This window comes from Bidens hawaiensis, unplaced genomic scaffold (genome assembly GCF_021521415.1).
Source record: "Bidens hawaiensis isolate Kalapana, Puna unplaced genomic scaffold, B.hawaiensis_p1.1 tig00024911_1, whole genome shotgun sequence".
NCBI classification, from domain to species: Eukaryota; Viridiplantae; Streptophyta; class Magnoliopsida; order Asterales; family Asteraceae; genus Bidens; species Bidens hawaiensis.
The window spans coordinates 272,435-291,531 of NW_027493956.1; the positions used below are offsets into that span (position 1 = coordinate 272,435).

The 19,097-nt window shown below is 38.5% G+C and overlaps 1 pseudogene across 1 annotated transcript; it reads right to left on the reverse strand.

The window, feature by feature from the left end:
- Positions 1 to 9,478: 9,478 nt before the first annotated feature.
- LOC143570376 (bHLH transcription factor RHL1-like) lies at positions 9,479 to 18,403 on the reverse strand (annotated as a pseudogene). The gene is made up of 8 exons (XR_013141919.1): positions 18,140 to 18,403; positions 17,788 to 18,053; positions 17,620 to 17,706; positions 17,202 to 17,366; positions 16,908 to 16,973; positions 15,714 to 15,779; positions 15,488 to 15,556; positions 9,479 to 9,983 (listed from the first exon to the last, which is right to left on the reverse strand). The product of XR_013141919.1 is annotated as a bHLH transcription factor RHL1-like (transcript).
- Between the last annotated feature and the right edge of the window lie 694 nt (positions 18,404 to 19,097).

The following is a 19,097-nucleotide window of genomic DNA, read 5'->3' on the forward strand; positions in this document are numbered from 1 at the left end:
GATGGATGACAAACTCAGGATGGGTAATCATATCAGTTCTCTCAATCAATATGGGATGTCCACTGGATCAGGAATAAGCACAATAATTCTGAGCCACACACACCCCACTGTTCATACTACTAATTCAACCTTCAAGACAACTGCAACCCATCAAGCACCACCAAGTTCAAGCTCCTCCCAAGATGCTGTTGAGAAAGCTGTTGCACAAGCCTTAAAATCGCATGGGATCAAGAAACTCACAAGCAGTCAAGCTCATTATGCTCCTTAAACCATTTCAACTAATGACTCCAATGTGACACTATTACCATGCCTTTATGGCAAGCCATGAGGAGCTGTTACAAGGAAAGTTGCTTCCTCCTTCATTTGAGCAAGAGGACCTTCCCGAGATCAACAAGAAGGATCTCAAGAAAATGGACATCAAGTACCAGATGGCCATGGCTGTTCACCGGCCATCAAAAATCATGAAAAAGTATGGAAAGAACAGTTTCAGAGATTTATATGGGAAGAGCGTTGGGTTTGAAAAGGAAATGCTGCGTTGCTACATCTGTAACAAAACGAGTCATTTTGCAAGAGAATGCACCAACCCACCAATGGCTGTTAATGACATCAAGATCACTGAGATGTCTGATAATGAGGGTGATAAAAGAAATAACAAGAAGCCCGTTCCAAGTTACTCCTCGAAGTCAAGTGTCCCAAGAATCGGTCAAGGAAGCACAACCAAGGGAAACTTCGAGTCGATATCAAAGGCTATGATTACCCGAACAGCTGAAGCAACTAACCAGATTGGGAGGATGACCAATTTGAAGAGATGAAAATCCTCTAACCTTTGCTGGAATGACCTTCTCAAATGAAGCAAGCACCTCATCAAGCCCTGCTGCTGGAACACCTGCACTCACCTATGGCATTCCCGAGGTACACAAACTTTGCTCACAAACTTGTATTGATAAAGTTATGAACTATAGAACTCATAATGTTGTCCTTATAGATGAAAATCTTAGCATTAAATGCCAGAATGATGATATTAGGAAAGCTGAAAAAGATATATGCCATTAGGATCAAAACTCATAATAATGATATGGATAAACTTAATGAAAAACTTTTCCAAGCTGAAAAACTAGCTGAACATCACGAAAGACGTGTTGTTGAAATAAATGCTAAAATTGAGAAATTAGAGTTAAATTTAGCACAAAGGAAAATAAACATTGACATATTTGAGTTAGCTTCTGATAAGCTTAATAGAATAATTGAGGGCACAAATTGGGATAAGAGAAAAGACAGGAATAGGCTATGATAATACTGCTGTTTCACCTCCTTTTAATGAGAATTATACTAGCTTTCCTCACTTTAGTTTCAATTCCCCATCTGAGGATGAAATGGTCTATGGTATTGGACACGTGCTAAAACCGAAGGAATTTACTCCTACTATCCCATAGACCGTTGATCCAACTCTTCCATCAATTAGTCCTAATGGTAATTAATCATCTTCGGTAAGTTGTGTAGAACAAAGTGATTATGTGGAAACGAACAAGGGTTATGGAGATAAAAAGACTTTAAATTCACTTTTTGATCAAGTGTGAATCTAAAAACATATGTTGTTAACCCGGCCTGTAATAATAATACTTTGAAAAATATTTTGAACGATCATGTACTTTGTGAGAGTATTGATGTTGGCACTTCTCTTAATGATGTGAATAAAAATAATGTTTCCACTTCTGATAGTGATTGTGAAACTGTTTTTGATGAGATTGTTAATGACGAAATGTGCAAGAAAATGTGTTTGTTGAAACAAACATACCTAGTTGTTCGTCAAGTGATTGTAAAGTAGAGGGAGATAAAATTAAAGAACTTTTGAAAAAGAAAAACCTAGTACTTCAAGTATATATGTATCGCTACATAAAAACAATTTTTTCAAATCAACTAATCAATCTTATTATACTCAACTATATAATCATTTTGATAATAGTTACTATGGTTGTCATCCACAAGATTGTGTCAATTCATTCTATTCAAATGTTTTTCGAGGTTATAGATCAGATAACTTGTTTGTTCCTTTCCAAGCATCACCTTATTCACCACAACTAATGTATCAAAGTTCAGACGAGTTCTATAGGGATAACAGAAAAAGGCTTTGTTATGTTTGTGGTAGCCAATCTCACATTGCAAAACATTGCAAGAATTGACATAGAAAGCAACGAGAAATGAACAGTCAGTTTAATCAAATCCGTTCCAGAGCCACACCAAGTCAAGAACAAAAAATGATCAATCTGATAGTTCTGGCAGTAAAATGGATGTGAGATCCAAGAATAAGAAAACCAATAAACCACCTTTTTGGATAACCAAAAAGGAAAGAGCAAAAATGAATCCAAAGATTGAGAAATCTGAGGATTTTGTTTTAAAATCGAGAAGAAGACAGTCTAGAAAATCTTCCAAAATCAGGAAACCTGCACGTGCATGGATTCCTAAGGATTGTTCTTCTGATTCTGAAACATCCCAAAACTTCATAATTGATGACACGACTATAAAAGATGGAAATTCCTTGGTCGACCTTCCCGAGACAACTAAGTCTCGGGAACCCATGTCTAATTCATTGTTAATGTGTGTAGGGTTAGTCAAGAAGGTCTGTCAACAGTATTTGGTACCTAGACAATGAATGCACCCGACACATGACGGGAGACGAGTCCTTGCTGTTCGACGTTAAACCGTTTAATGGTGGACACGTTTCTTTTGTTGGAGACGTGGGTTGTAACATCACTAAGAGAGGAAGAGTGTCAAATGGGATTCTAACGTTTGATGACGTCAATTTGGTGGAGCAATTGAATCATAATCTGCTAAATGTCTCACAAATCTGTGACCGACAGTACTCCACATTATTCACTGAGAATGAATGTTTGATTCTCAAACCAGGGTTCAAAGTCCTAGAAGAATGGATTTTGATGCGTACTCCGAGGCACAATGATGCTTACATATTAGATATGAATAGCTCTTATTCACGTATGACCGCTTCATGTTTAATATTTAAGGCCTCGGAGAATGACTAATCCTTATGGGATAGACTTCTTGGCCATGTAAACTTTAAAAACTTGAACAAACTGGTCAAAGGTGAGCATGTGAGGGGATTTCTTGTTAAAACTTTCTCTTGCATTGAAAAATGTATTTCGTGCTCTAAATGCAAGCAACACGAGCTCCTTCACAAGCCCAAGACGATCAACTCCATAGATTCCATTCTTGAGCTGTTACATGTGGATTTTTTCGGTCCTATCCATCCTTTGGCCATCGGTCGAAAAACCCATTTTCCTGTGATTATTGATGATTATTCTCGTTTCAGTTGGACTTTCTTTTTAGGGCACAAAGATGAAACCGCTCAGTTTTTGATCAAGTTCATTACACTCGTGGAGAGGCAGACAGACAAGAAGGTGAAATGTATAAGAAGCGACAACGGGACAGAGTTTTTCAACCGAACTGTGGATGACTTTTGCAGTTCAAATGGAATAGACCGCCACTTCAGTGCCCCTTACACTCCGCAACAAAATGGAGTAGCTGAACGTCGTAATCGAACATTGATTGAAGCTGCTAGAAAAATGTTATCAGACTCCAAACTTCCTTTATTCTTTTGGGCTGAAGCAATCAATGCTTCTTGTTTCATTCAAAAGCGTGTGATTATCAATAAACGTTTGAAGAAGACCCCATATGAAGTCTACTACAAGACAAAGCCGCAAGTCAACTACTTCAGGACATTTGGATGTCCATGCACCCTGCTCCACACTGGTGCTCAGCCTGATCCAAAATTTGCTGAAAAGGCAGATGAATGCTATTTTGTGGGTTATGTTGCCAACAAAACCTCTTATTGTGTCTATAACAAGAAGATCAAGTTGATCCTGAAATCATTCAATGTTGACTGGAAAAAGCTTAACACTACTGATGCTCGCACGGGACTTGAATGGTTGTTTTGACTATGACTACTTGTTCAAACAGTTCTGTGGCATGTATACTCCACCACCTGCAACACTCAAGTTACATATTCTTTGCCCGAACCTCTATTGATGCAATCCATTATCAATAGTTTTTATGAAGTGAGTCTACCTGTTGAGCCTTCCAACAGAGTTATACCACCTGCTGCACCACCACCTGATCCCCAGCCATAAAATAATCAAGTTGTTAACAATCCTGCTCCTTAATCTGCTGATTCAACTGATGTGGTTGAAGTTGAAGAAGTATATGACACAAATTCAGATGTCTCATTCCAGTCTGTCGACAATGTGGAACAACATCAGACTGAACCCGTGGTAGACATTCAAGCAGCTTAAAGTGTGGTAGAATCCGTGGCCACACCTCCCTCTCAAAAAGAAGTAATTCAAGTTGCTTCAAGAAGTAACTATAAGGTGCCTACAATAATCCATATCACAAATACCACTATCTCGTAGGATGTGGTCCTGAAACACCCTAGATTGGGCCCTTTAGGCCAAAAAGGCATAGGATGAAACCTCTCTAGCTGAATATAACCCCAAACCTAAACTTAATAGGTAAGGTAGTAAGTCGCTTCTAAATGTCTCTAAAGAATGTCCTCAATCGCTCGTCCCAATCCTCAAAGAAGAATGTTGCCTCCGTCATGTGTACAGGTTGGCATATCTTCAGTCCAAAGAAAAGTTTGCCAATGCCCATACAAGATCGAAGCAAGAGAAATTTACTCTGTGGGTTACCTAGTTTTGGAAGATGACACATCAAAGCAAAACATTAGCGACTCTCTTTTTTGCCAACCTACTAATAAACCTTGCGTCCTTGCTAATAGCCCCCTAAGAAACTTCACCCCCAATAATGACCACCCGTTGTATGCTGGGAATAAACCCTCACAAAACTTCGCACCATTAAATGAAGACCAAAATAGCTTAATTTTATTACTCTATAGTTCAAGGCCCAATATTGTATCTATTACCTTAATGAAATCCAACACTCTAGCTACCCATCAATATCATCAATGACAGTCCCATCATTATGATATCAAGTATGGAGAAGAAGCTTGCAATCGTCTCTAATCTCATGCAAAATGAGGTTCAAGATATGAGTGCAAAGAAGTACCCCAATGGGTCTCTTTGTTGAATCCAATAGTGGACCATATAAGATCATCTGTAAAATATAGTCTCTGTGGTTGCTCGTATATGAATTCTACCAATAACGAAATAGAAGGGCACCTTATAGTTACCTCTTGAAGCAAGATTGATATATCCACCATATCACACACATAAGAAAGATACACTATAAAGCATTACAAGAAACTACACGTGTGACGGTCACTGTTCAATACGCTTTTGACGTTGTGTAATATGATCCATGCTTCACCCGACACCAACTCCAAACTGAAAATCATTAAGGTATGGTCATTTTTTTAACAACACCCTTCAAAACAATATTGCAAATTATTCTGAATGTATAATATGTAATTATATTACATAGATAAAACTCAAGATGTCGGTGCCACTAAAACTTATTCTTTTATTAGTTTCTTTATGCTTTTATATATATCATTGTGATCTCCAAGAAATAGTTAATGTGTGGTGTATTGGTTCTTCCAATTTTAGTTTAGTTTTGGACAAAATTTCAAACCAAGTTCGAGTCCCTATGAGGCAGATACTATATGCTTTGCTACTTCTATATTTGACTATTTTATGTGTTTTTTTATTTAAATATTTTAATTTGATGAATTTGTTATTTGGTTATTTGAGTTTATTTCTGAAACCATAACGAATATATCTGATACTGACGGAATTCACATCAACCTGCTGTCACAATGTCTGAGTTTTAACACCACCATGGCTTTATCCATCAAATAAACATCATTTTAAATATCCTTTTTTTTGTATTACAAGCTATAGGAGAGCTACTACTATTATGGGAATCTACTAACTTACTATTTGGTTTAGTACTATTTGGTTTAGTGCGAGTACTGTAATGAACCTTAACGACCAAATTCGTGTCATTTTGATCATAAGTTGTACATTCGTCGTTTACCGTTTCGCTACTTACAGATGTATCTGATTCATTTAGTCTCGGTGTCGTAAAAAACTTAATCGAAACTAACCGAGTTTGCGTCAATGCTCCGCCGCAACGCGGCGGGAATTACCTAGTTAATATTAATTACTAACTCTCGGTATTTTGCATTAACAAACTTTATGTTTGTTGCATTTTTTATTTTATCTTTTCTCTACCTCGCTTTTGCTACAACTCACAAAAGAGTCTGTTTGGTATGGGATAATGAAATGAGTTATGGAATGGATTGAGCGAATGAATGAAATGGACGAGGTAATGGAATGATTCATTACCATTTCATTGACAAGTTTGATTACCATGTGGGAATGAAATGCATTATTAGTTTTTTTTGGTAAGCTAGGAAAAACCTAAATAAAATAAAAATGGTAGTAAGTGGCGGTGGGCGGCGAGCAATAATGGTGGTGGTGGGTTGCCGTGGCAATGGTCGGGAGGGGGCGTTTGTTGGTAGTGGTAGGTGGTGGTGATAATGGATGGTGGTGGCGGTGGTAAGCGACGGGTGATGATGGTCGGTTGGTGGTGGTGGTGGTAGTGGGTGGCGTTGATAGGTGGTGGAAGGTGGTTGGTGGTGGTGGCGGAGGTGGGTGATGATGGTGGCAAGCAGCGAAGGCGGTGGGTGGTGGTGGAGGCCGGCGGCGGAGGCAGTGTGGTGGTGGTCGGTGGAGGCGGCAATTGGTGGTGGTGGCCGGCGGCGGAGGCGGCAGTGGGTGGTGGAAGCGGTAGAGACGGTGGTGGTGAGACGTCAATGGGTAGTGGTGGTGGGAGGGTGGTGGAGGTGATATAGTGTGAAAGGGAAAAAAAACAAGGGAAGTGGAGGGAATGAATTTGGAGTGTTTTAAAGGAAATGAAATGGATATGGTAATGATTAGTCTGTCTTAGGCCCTCTTCCTCCATGTCCTTTGGGTGACACCTATCTTATTACACTACAAGAAATTTGAGTTTTAGCGACAACGCCTGTCGCCACTAAAACCCCCATTTGTCGCCGCTAAAACTTATACCGGCGACATGTCGCCACTATTTGGTCGCCACTATTTCTCCGCCGCTAATGCCCTTTTTTGTCACCGCTATTAAGAAGAGTAGCCACTAAAGGCTCGTCGAAGAATTTGCCGGAAAATTCATCAGAGACAGATTTCTACACTTTAAAGTTTAAGCTCAACAAAACAAGATTATTCATCAAATTAAACTAGAAACTCATACAAAAGAAGCTTAATTTTTAATTAATATTAGTTAAATTACATGATTTATACAAAATTTTTACATAAAGTTGCAGCAGTGTGGTGGTGGATGGTGGCTGAAGTTGCAGGTGGCCGAAGCTTGAAACTGGTGAACCGAAGGTGACCGATGTTACAAAGATTGGTTGAAGCTCAGGTGGTGGTTGATGACACCGGTGACGGTTGCTGTCCTGGCTGATGGTTGATGTCGCCGGAGGCCTCCTGAAGTTTATTAGGTTGAAGGTGAAGATATATCTTTTGAAGGAAGAGATCGGAGGTGCAGAGATGAAAAATTTTTTGAAATAGGAAAATTTTAAAGAGTAAAATGGTTTTTAGGAGAGAGAAAAAATGTATTAAGAAAATAGAAGATCCGTCATTTGAAATGGCGGATGTCAACAAACAAGTGGGGTCTGTCAGATCTTGTCTGGTGGGGTGGATGAATACCACGTGTTCCGCCATTTGAAATGGCGGATGTCAACTTTGGTAATCGGCCAGTTTGACTGGCAGGTCACAATTTCCAAAGTAGGTTACCCCTATGTGTAAAAGTGTATTTTAATGGGCATCCGCCATTTGAAATGAAAGATGTCATATTGACATCCGTCATTATTTGAAATGAAAGATGTCATATTGACATCCGTCATTTCAAATGGCGGATGTTAATAGTATTTCTGGCTGATTTGGCATTCCTTTTTGACTGATTTAACACACCACCTTTTCAAATATTATTATTTTATTTATTTTCTTAATAACGTTTTTTTAAATAAGGTTATTTAACAAATAAAAAGTGTATTAACAAATAACGTTTTTAAAATTTGTTTTTTCTTTTTTATTATTTATTAGTTTTCTAAATATTAGTATTTAAAAAAAATACAAAATTTAATATTAAAAAGATTTTTTTAATATTAAATTTTTTATTTCTTTAAAACATGGTGTTTTTATTAAAGAAATCTTTTAATATTAAATTTTGTATTTTTTTAAAACATGGTGTTTTTATTGAAAAATCTTTTTAATATTAAATTTTGTATTTTTTTAATTACTGATATTTAGAAAACTAATAAATAATAAAAAAGAAAAAACAAATTTTAAAAACGTTATTTGTTATATAACCTTATTTAAAAAACGTTATTAAGAAAATAAATAAATAATAATATTTGAAAAGGTGGTGTGTCAAATCAGTTAAAAAGGTGTGTCAAATCAACCAGAAGTACTATTCACATCCGCCATTTAAAATGGCGAATGTCAAGATGACATCTTCCATTTCAAATGACGGATGTCCATTAAAAAATACACTTTTACACATAGGAGTAACCTACTTTGGAAATTGTGACCTGCCTGTCAAAATGACGGATCACCAAAGTTGACATCCGTCATTTCAAATGGCGGAACATGTGGTAGTCGTCTACCTCACCAGACAAGATTTGACAGACCCACTTGTTTGTTGACATCCGTCATTTCAAATGACGGGTCTCCTATTTTCTTAATACATTTTCTCTCTCTCCTAACAACCATTTACTCTTTAAAATTTTCCTATTTCAAAATTTTTTTCGTGCAGAGATGATATTTTAATTTGGATTAGGGGTTAGGTGGTGTGAAGAGATTTGTATGAAAAAACCTCAGCCCTTGATCTATTAGCTTATCAACTGTTAGGGTAGACCCTTTAAGATTTCACATGGATTGACCCTTTTAGCGGCGACACTTTTAACGATGACATTGAGCAACAGCGACGACGTTTTTGGTGTCGTCGCTATTGTTCAACGTCGCCGCTAAATGAGTCGCCGCTAATGGCGAAATTTCTTGTAGTGAATTATCTTCCCCCCTCTTCTGACTTCTAGTACAGATTGTATAGTCATTACTCATGTTGTCATAGTCGTAAATCCCACACCATATCTTTGATGACATGGCTATTATTGTTGTTGTTACTATGACTCTAGGGTGTCAACCATTGCCGTTAAAGGGTATACTATTTTTTTTGAACCATCATAAACTAATTGTATCCTACTCCAACCTAAATCAACTCCACCGATTAATTAAGGAAGCTAGAACCAAACATCTCTTGAGTGAGGAGCATACACCTTTGCTTTGCCCCTAGAAATGGTTCTAAGAAAATAATTTTTCGTTTTCATTTATCTTTCGTTGATTTTATTTCCTTTTTATATCTCCTTATTGTAGTTTTATTCTTGTTTTATTAGGCCTTTCAGAAATACTAAACTCACAATTCCTCATTGTGATTTTAAATAAGATTAACTAAACACTTTTATCCAATTAAGTCACACTAATTTGTCAATGGGTTAAACCTTTGTTTACTTTTAAGTTAAGATCAACAATAAATTAAAGAACACGAAGTCCATCCAACATGACATCCCAAAAGCAATTAGAAAATGATCACGTATAAATTAAAAGACCCCACAAGTCCACTCAAATGAGGCCATAATGCCATATTACGACTTCAAGCCGGAGGTAGACTCTTTGACGGATTGACCACTCAACATAGACATATTAGGAGAAGAAGGACCACCCACCAGGTACTGGGTGGCAGGTGGTGGTGACGGTGGAGATAGCGGTGGCTAGTGAAATTGGCATTAGACATAGACCTTTCCCTTGTAAATATTGCATAGCTGACCCCATATTTTCCTCCATTAGCTTCACTACCTGATTCTCCGCTACCGTCATTGTGTCGTTGTTTGAAGACGACGACGCGTTTCCGTTGGCTGCTTGTGCACTGTCTCGACCTCCCTGAATGGCAAATAAATTATGACTGGGATTAGAAATTTGAATATTCTCAGAACATGCTTTACTTAACATGCTTAATTACTTGCTGTTTATTAGCACATTCTTTACTAATTAACTGTAGACAAGCTCGAGGTCGGCTTGTTTCGAGCCTTTTTTATAAGCTAGAACTCGACTCGTGAGTTGTTTTTTAAGTTCGGGTGAGGCTCGTTCATTGTCTATTAATTAACTTATTTAGATTTTTAATTACTTATAAATATTTTGAGAAAATCCATTTGAGTCTAAACTCGGGTCAAGCTCGTGTAGTACCGGCCAAAGCTCAGCTCGAGCTCGGTTGTGCAAGTTGAAATTAATGTAAAAGTCCAAAAGAGAGGTAAAACAAATAAAATACACAAGTTTGTTAAGGCCTGTTGAGCCTAAACTATTTGAGGCTCGGCTCGAGCTCAAAAAAGCTCAGCTCATATCAATCTTTTTATCGATCAGATCTCGGGTAACTCGGTTCGTTTTGCACGACAAAACTGTACACTTTTAGCATGTAGACACCAACTCCAATTGGTATATAACTTTTATCGGCATATAGATGTCCTAGTAGTATCTAGCTAATGGTTAAAGCATTCCCAACTCATTCTTTAAAGTTGTCAAACCCATATAATTTATGGTAAATTTTAAGAAAACCATCAAAGTCATCTCTTCAATCCATTCCCTATTATATGGATGAGTTATATGACAACTAAAGCAAAACCCTAAATATAGGGTCTCGCTTTTGATCCATACCATAAAAATATATCAACTATTGCTCAATCACAATATCCTATATAACAAGACAAAAGAGATAAAAATAATAAAAAATGAATTCATGGATATGAATAGGGAATAGAATGTGAAAGATTTTTGAAAAGTGATGGATAAATTTATGAAATAGTGGTTTTTAGCTAAATTATACGAAAAAATATATGGAACGGGCTGTGAATGCTCTAAGACCATTATAGTTCATACAACAACAATAGTAGGTTCCTTTTTAATCTTGAGTGAGTCAGGTCTAGAGAGTAAAATTCAAATGAACGGTTGATATCTGTCTTAAAAAAGGTTACTCGAGTATAGGGGTAGTAAGTAGTTCCAAGCGTTGTTAACAGGGACGAAGCTTAACTAGGGCCGGGGGTGGCCCCGGCTCCCCGTTTTTTTTGCGCGGTAGTGTAAATTAACCCTTTTTTCGCCCGAAAATTTGTATACGTAGTGTAAATTTACCCGTTTTTGAACGAAATTTGAGTGCGCCCCCCACCCCAACAAACTTCAAGCTTCGCCACTGGTTGTTAACGAAAATACTAAACCATTGTAACACTATACGTATAAAAGCTAACACATGCCATGTTTTTCATGAGGGTTAAAAAGGTAATTATGAATAAGGTTTTAGAAGGGTGGGGCCGGGGCGGTGGTGGAATCTGGAAAGTAAAGCACGCGTGCTGCCTTCTTTCTATTTGTCGTTTATATGGTGTGGACTTATGAAAAGGGGCAGGGTTTGATAAGGTTGGGATTTACCTATAGGTCAATTTGTTGTTTACCATTCTATTTATAGAAACATATTAACAACTAACACAAAATTCAAGAAAATGAAAATACACCTAACCTTAAATACTTTTGTAAAACCATAAAATAGAAAGAAAAAAACATGAAAGTTTGAAGGTTTTTTGAAAGTTCACTTTATGTGAGGGTATAAGATCAGTGTTTTACATGTCCTATGATTGAAATTAGTATATCTTTTTGTGTATGTATATACTCAAAATTATTAAAATATGAATATGAAGTTCAAATAAGAAAACTATTACTAATGAAGCACTAAATAAATTATAAAATATAACAAAGGTTTTGTAATATGCAATCCTGCCATCTAGTTCGGTTGAAACAATTCAGATAGACTCAACCAAACTGGTATAGCCGGTTTTTATTTTATTAGTTGATAGTTTGGTACGATTCTGAAAATAATAGCTAATAATTTGATATACTTAGTCGTGGTATTTGCACCCATAAAAATGTATGTTTTCAAACTTTATTTGTTTGTGAATGAAACCTACAAAATTTTGAAAGACCTTTAGAATATTAATAAATGTTTTTTATATAATTTACTATAAAACGATTACAATAAGGTGGCAGGCAAACGGGCAACAAGCTGCGCCGCAACCCCCTTTTGAACAGCAAAGCCAATCCTGCTAAAAACGAAGCTTTGAGACCTAGAAGCTGAAGAGGTTCCGTGTACGACGCGCTGAACCCTACTCAAAAATTTCACAGCCTCTGGAGCCAGAAAACCAAATGTATCAAAGGCAAATGGTAGAAAGACATGTTGATTATCTAAATAAGCTTTCTCGTGTTTAACAACTTTGCCCGATTCAGCCTTCAACGCAGCCTGACCCACAACAAACCCACGGTCCCTGAGCCCAACAAGAGGAGACACTCCTGTAAGATCCACACAGGCGTGTTTCCCCCCTGCCCACCCGAACACAAGAATATCAGCTGGTCGTAAAGTAGACCTCCCTTCAATAGGATCCGTGAGAAAGTTAACAGGGGCCTCCTTTTTAGCAGAAATCCCTGCCCGTTTAAGAACATCACACAGAACATCCCTAACCAGATCATGTCTGTATTTAAAGCCAGGCAATTCTTTGCAATGCACCGCATGGTCACCAAAAGAATCCAAACAGACCTTGCGACAAATTGGGCAAGGTTCATCCGTCGGGAACATAGGGATCATTAACCTGTACTTAAGGATAGCCCGATACTCCAAACCCGACATACGTTGGCCTAATCCTTCAATGGGGATAGCCGTTAGAAAATCCTGAGCCCGAGGAGCCCGAAGGCATTCAAACACCGCCTTTTGGCGAGGGGATAGATCAAACTTCACTTCTAAACTCTTGACGATTCCACTAAATAAGGCACTCGCCACAACATGTTGGGCTTTAGGGGGGGCGGTGTCCTTATTAGAGAACCCGCTAAGATCAAAATCTGGAAGTGAAGTACGTAAACGATCCATCGCACACCCATAATCAGAGTCCAACCTATGAATATCACAACCCCGAAGAATATGGTCTTGCAAACACCACGACTGTGCTCTCGAAGCCACAAAAGCATATGTAGATACATCCTCGGCCGAACAGAGACCTAACCCCCCATAACGGATCGGAAGTGACGCCAACCTCCATTGGAGATCCCCAAAGAACGGACCTCCACAAACCACGATGTCCTCAATCGCCCTTCGAAGACCATTGTCAAATATAGAAACAGCTTCCCCCACATACATAGGTTGGCATGTTCTCAAACCGAACAAAAGCTTTGCGACTCCCATACATGAGCGAAGCAAAAGAAGCTCGCATTGAGGATCCCGAAGTCTTGGGAGACAGCTCATCAGTTCCACAGCGCTAGATGCCCTTTTCATAGCCAAACTGCTGATAAACCCCGCATCCTGGCTTACAGCACCACCAAGGAGTTTCACGTCAAGTACCGGCCTTCCAATCCCGCAAGGGAACAACCCCTCCTGTGCCTTCACCCCATTGCATGTTGGCCAAAATAACTCTGTTTTCTTAACGTTTAATTCAAGACCCAAACGAGGCCCCTCAGACCTGATAATACCTAATGCTTTGGCTACCTCTCTAGTATCCCCGATAATCGTGCCATCATCCAAGTACCAAGCATGAAAGAGAAGCTTGCACCGATCTCTGATTTGGTGAACAAGTGGGTGCAAAGCTAAGGCAAAAAGGAGAGGCCCAAGAGGGTCCCCCTGTTGAACCCCAGTGGTGGATTTAATGAAAGTATCACCCACATATAACCTAGCCGACTGCCCATATAAAAAATCCACCCAAAGAGAAATGGAAGGACATCGACTCTGAACCTCATGTAGAAGGGTCGTCCTATCTACTAAGTTGAAGGCATTGGAGAAATCAACAGTAAGCATAGCCAATGACCCATCCGAATGAAACTGATTTAGAAACCTGTTCGCGCTATGAAGCACGGCCTCTGCCCCACTGGGGACTCCCACCCCAAATTGAAAGTCACCGAGGTATTTAACCATCTCCTTCCCGACACCCCTCATAGCCACCTTAGAGACCAACCGCCTCCAAATGGCCCCAACGGCAATAGGTCTAATCCCATTGTCCGGTTTAAGCAACGGCGTAAGTGGGGCAGACGCAACAAACTCTGCCAACACCTTAGGACACCTTCCCCCCAAAAATAAATTAACCACCGCAGAGATAGCCTTGAGCAAACCATCCGCAATCGGAGACCCCTCTCCGCACAACACATCTAAAATGTGTTGGGCTCGCAAACCGTCCCGCCCACACGAAGTCCCTTTAGGGAAAGACTTAATGCACCCAAGCACACTATCAACGTCCACGACAAGGGGAGACTCAGAAAGCAAGGAAGCAGGCATAATCGGAGGTGCCATGATGGGATGCTTAGACAACAAAGCGTTCAAAGTATCCTTACCGAAAGGTGCAACCCCTGAAGAGCATAATACCTTGACCGCAGCAGTGAAATGCCCGTCCGCAACTTTTCGCAAACATTGTTTAACATTGGCGCCCAACCCGGCGTTGTCAGACTCGGGTACAAACGCATCACCACCCGGGGCATCTCTTAGGGGTTGGTTAAAAAGCGATATAAGGAGCTCAAAGAAACCGTCACGGTCACCCCAAGCGGATAGCGACCGTTGAATAATTCGGCATTGCTCAGATTTTCTATTGCCAGACCTGCGTTGCTGACGATTAGAAGGTCTGAAAACTCGTAAGGTGCAACGTGGTAACAACAACAGTTTCACCCACGCCTCAACAGACTCTGGCATAGCCGCCACCTTACCCAGAGCACCCACTAAGGCTTGGGAAAAAGCCATACGACAACTATGAGGAATGTTTTTAACAGTCGTAATAGGAAGAGTGAAGACACGCACAAGGAGAGCTACATCCACCTCCACCCTTCCCACCACGACAACTTCCCTCCCAACATGTGGCTTCGCAATCCCCACTATATATTCCTCCACATCTCCCGTGACACACTTGTACCAGACCGACCCGTCATCATGATGGCACCCCCGACGGAGAGCATGTGACTCCATACACGCTCCACACATCCACCTACGCGAGACCTTTAAAGCCTCACCAACCGAAATAAACAAATCCAAATTTGTCGAGATCGCCTCCCGTAAGGTCTCTTTCTTGTCATCCGATGACAAATGAAGCCGCTTAATATGTGCGGCCAATCGAACCCCTTTGGACCCCGGTAATCCATCCGGGCAACAGTGGAAGCCTCTAAACGGACACGGCCAAACAACCTCCTCAATAGCCCCGGTCATACCACCCCCGACCCACAAAACACCCCGGTAGCCAAGTACCACACCAAGAAAAATAATAATAAAACAAAACTCGAGTTCTTTAGAATAGAAGGTTATTTCTGTAGACTATAATAATGTTTACAAGATTAATTATAGATACATCCTAAAACTTTGTAACATTGTAAAGGATATTCAAAGATCTAACCTCAGAGGAGATATCAGCAACGAGAGGAGCAACGGCAGCTACACCTCCCATTCTACTCATGCTTAGTACCTAATTGAACACACAAGACATTTATTTTATTTTAAATTAAACATTCTTACTTAACAAATTCCATATTAAACTAAATAATTATTCACACACACACATATATATATATATATATATATATAGAGAGAGAGAGAGAGAGAGAGAGAGAGAGAGAGGGTACTTTGACTTGGAGCTGGAGGAATTTTACATAATCTATGATCTCGTCTAGCATTGAAGCCTTGTCTGTCTGTCATTCCACAGCCCATACCAAAATCAATATTATTTAAAAAAAATTAAGTATCAAAGATAATAAAAACAATTCTAACTAATGATTCACTTTTGTCAAACTAATAAAACCATTGTTATGTTTCGAAATTAAACTAATGAATATAAAATTTAAGTTCTATAAGATACATGCTTTTCACTTGCAGAAATCTAATACTTACATTTAACTTAGTAATCAATGACATTAAACTAAGACGGCTAAACAGGCCATGGTCAATTCGTTGGTTGCTAAGTCGACCCGTGTTTCGGAAACTAATTACACATATGAAATCAAATACAACTCATGTTTTTGTATGTGGGCATGAACCTACAACCTATTTAACCTGGTTAAATATTTATTTTTTTGATACTTTAAAATTCTAATTGTACATATTAGTTTTGTTTTTAAGTAAATATTCAAACTAAGTAAACTTTCAAAATTTTAAACTTTAGCATAAAAAATATCTAAACAGTTTAACTTAGTCAATAAATTGCAACATTTTATTATTTGAAAATAAATAAATAAAAAAATATATAGAGTTTCTAATTAAGTCGACACATGAACATATATATTTAAGTATTTAACATATATTTTATAGATCAGGGAAAGTGGGAAACTAAATTTTTTTTTGACACCCCTTTAGCTCAAACTACTAAAAAGATCATATCTTATTTAACTTGTCTACAAATCAAATAATACATTCATGGCTTTATAGCCTAGTGACATCTTGATGATGGGATAAGGCTTAGAGACCATAAGGTCCTGGGTTCGAATCTCACAAGGGGGTTTTCCCAAGATTTATTGGTTTCCTCCTGAATTGGTGATTAGGCATTATTGTCTAGTAGAAATGGATATGATCGCGTGGTCCGTGAGTGATCATAATTTGCCGTTAAAAAAAAAAAAAACTGTCTCCACTCATTCCCGGAAAATCCGACTTTGATCTCCAACCTACCCCGGATTTTTTGCCTATCTTCACTTTCAAGTTCACACGGAATATCGCAAACAACACCCAAGTTACGCGCTTTAATTAAACTAACCATTGACCGCCGGTCAACCGGTTATTTTCATCAATGGACACCACTAATATATATCATAAACTCATAGACATACCTTGTTAGCGTTGGGAACAAGTTCTTGTAGTGATTTCATCCTCTCGGCAATCCGCTCTCGCCGAAGCTACATATTCGGATCAAGAACATTAAGAAAACAAACACGATATATGTGTTAGTTATTAAGATTTTAGTACGTTTTCTCTATGTTGGAAACCCGTGTATTATACATGTTAAATAAAAGAAATTCACATTGAAATTTATTTATGATTTGCTTACATAATTGTCACGTTTAGCATTGGATAGTAACTTATTTAACAAAATTATTTAGATTTAAGTTGGGAATTTGTTTTACTCTTTCTGCGATGCTATGTGGATCCGTTGCTTGACCTCTTCTAGCTCGAACTCGTTGTCGAGGTTGTGCCGGTGGCCCACCGCCGCCACCAACTGCGGTTGCAACGGTGGTTGGTCCGTGGTTTACCGGAGAGGCCGTGGGGCCCGGAGATCCAAAGTTTTGTGCCTGCAATTGTGATCATGGAAATATAAAATTCATGATTAAAATTTTAAAATAAACGAGCTGACTCGAGTTTTTTAAAAAAACAAACTCTAAGATAAAAGAGCTGAGCCAAGCCGCACTAACATAGTTTCTAAACGAGTCCACCAGGCTTGACTCGGCTCTATTTACATACTAGCCTAGCCAGATTAATCTCAGCCTGGCTAGACACGCTTAATGTATATATTGTTAATTATAACCAAAAGAATTGAACACTCACCGGTGGTGGATACTGAAAATTTTGTGTTTGATTTTGAAGGGATCCGGTGAAACCATTAAAAAGAGCTTGAACCGAATTATTACCATTCTACAAATAACAAAAGTCGTTACACATAATAATCAAAAAATAAATTGTTATCTAATAATAAATATTCAAAGAAGAAGTTACCAAAGACTTAAACGACGTCGCATCAACAATATCATTTTGATAAAACCCTAAATCACCACTAATCTGATGTTGCCGGAGTTTATTTGTTAAAAAAGCTGATTGGTCATCTAATATGTCAACACCACCACCACAACCACCACCACCACCGCCGTTGCCGGTGACGGTTGATAACTCCGGCCAAGAAACACCGGATTGGAGATTACAAAGCACTTGCTCTAGGAAATATTCATGGGTACCATTTTGGAGGTCTTGAAGTGACATTTTATCTATAATAATATTAAAACACACGTTCAAAAACACACAGTAAACCCTAAGTTCATAATAAGAAAAACATCTAGTTATATAGACATACCTGGAGAATTGTGGGTACTTTTGGAAATATGATTTCGGTTTGCAATGGAGATTTAAAGGAAGAAGAAAGTATTTACAAATGTTTGTCTGTTTTGGAATGTTTCATTTAGCTTTATCTTCCACTCAGCTTCATCTATGGAGAGTATTTATAAATAACCAAAATAGGGTTTTAGTTATTTTTTTTAACTACTTAGATTCCCTATGTGATATTAAATTAGTTTAAAGATATTTTTGTTTACAGATAATATCGGCTTTGTCTAGGAAAAAGATTTATATCTTATTAATTTAACGATCAGTTGAAGTTCGCCTTCTAATCTAATGACATAACATGATGATCAATTAAGCCACTCATAGTGGGCGCCATATATAGCCGATTTTGGGTGATGGCGGGCGAGAACACAACCCCTAGCCGATTTTAGGGGCTATAGGAGTGGGGGGGGGGGGGGGTGGTTATTTATCGCCGTGAGTTTGAAGAAATAATATAATATTATATTAAAACAAATAAATTAAATAAAAAATTTAATACAAATACAAAACCAATTCAACCATTTTCACCATATCATACACAAACTCAAATATAAATACCAAACTAATTCAACCATTTTCACCATTTCAAACTTCTTCACATTTTCATTTAATACTATCTCAAAATGGATTCCCCGAACTCTTCCGACATTCGGGATCAAGTAATTAAGGAGAGTCAGAAAATTCGTCAGATGCAACAACGATCGTTGGAGGAGACAGAAGAGGTCATAAGCGCAATGCGGGCCGTCACCAATAAGATAGTGTCTGGCTCTACTACCTCTTCGTCACCACGTAGGCGATTATATATCCTTCGGTATCGTAATGAAGCGAACGATCGTTTGATGAATTACTACAACGACAAACCTACATTTAACGACGTTACGTTTCAACGTCGTTTTCAGATGTCTAGGCGTTTATTTTTGCTCATCGTGGGA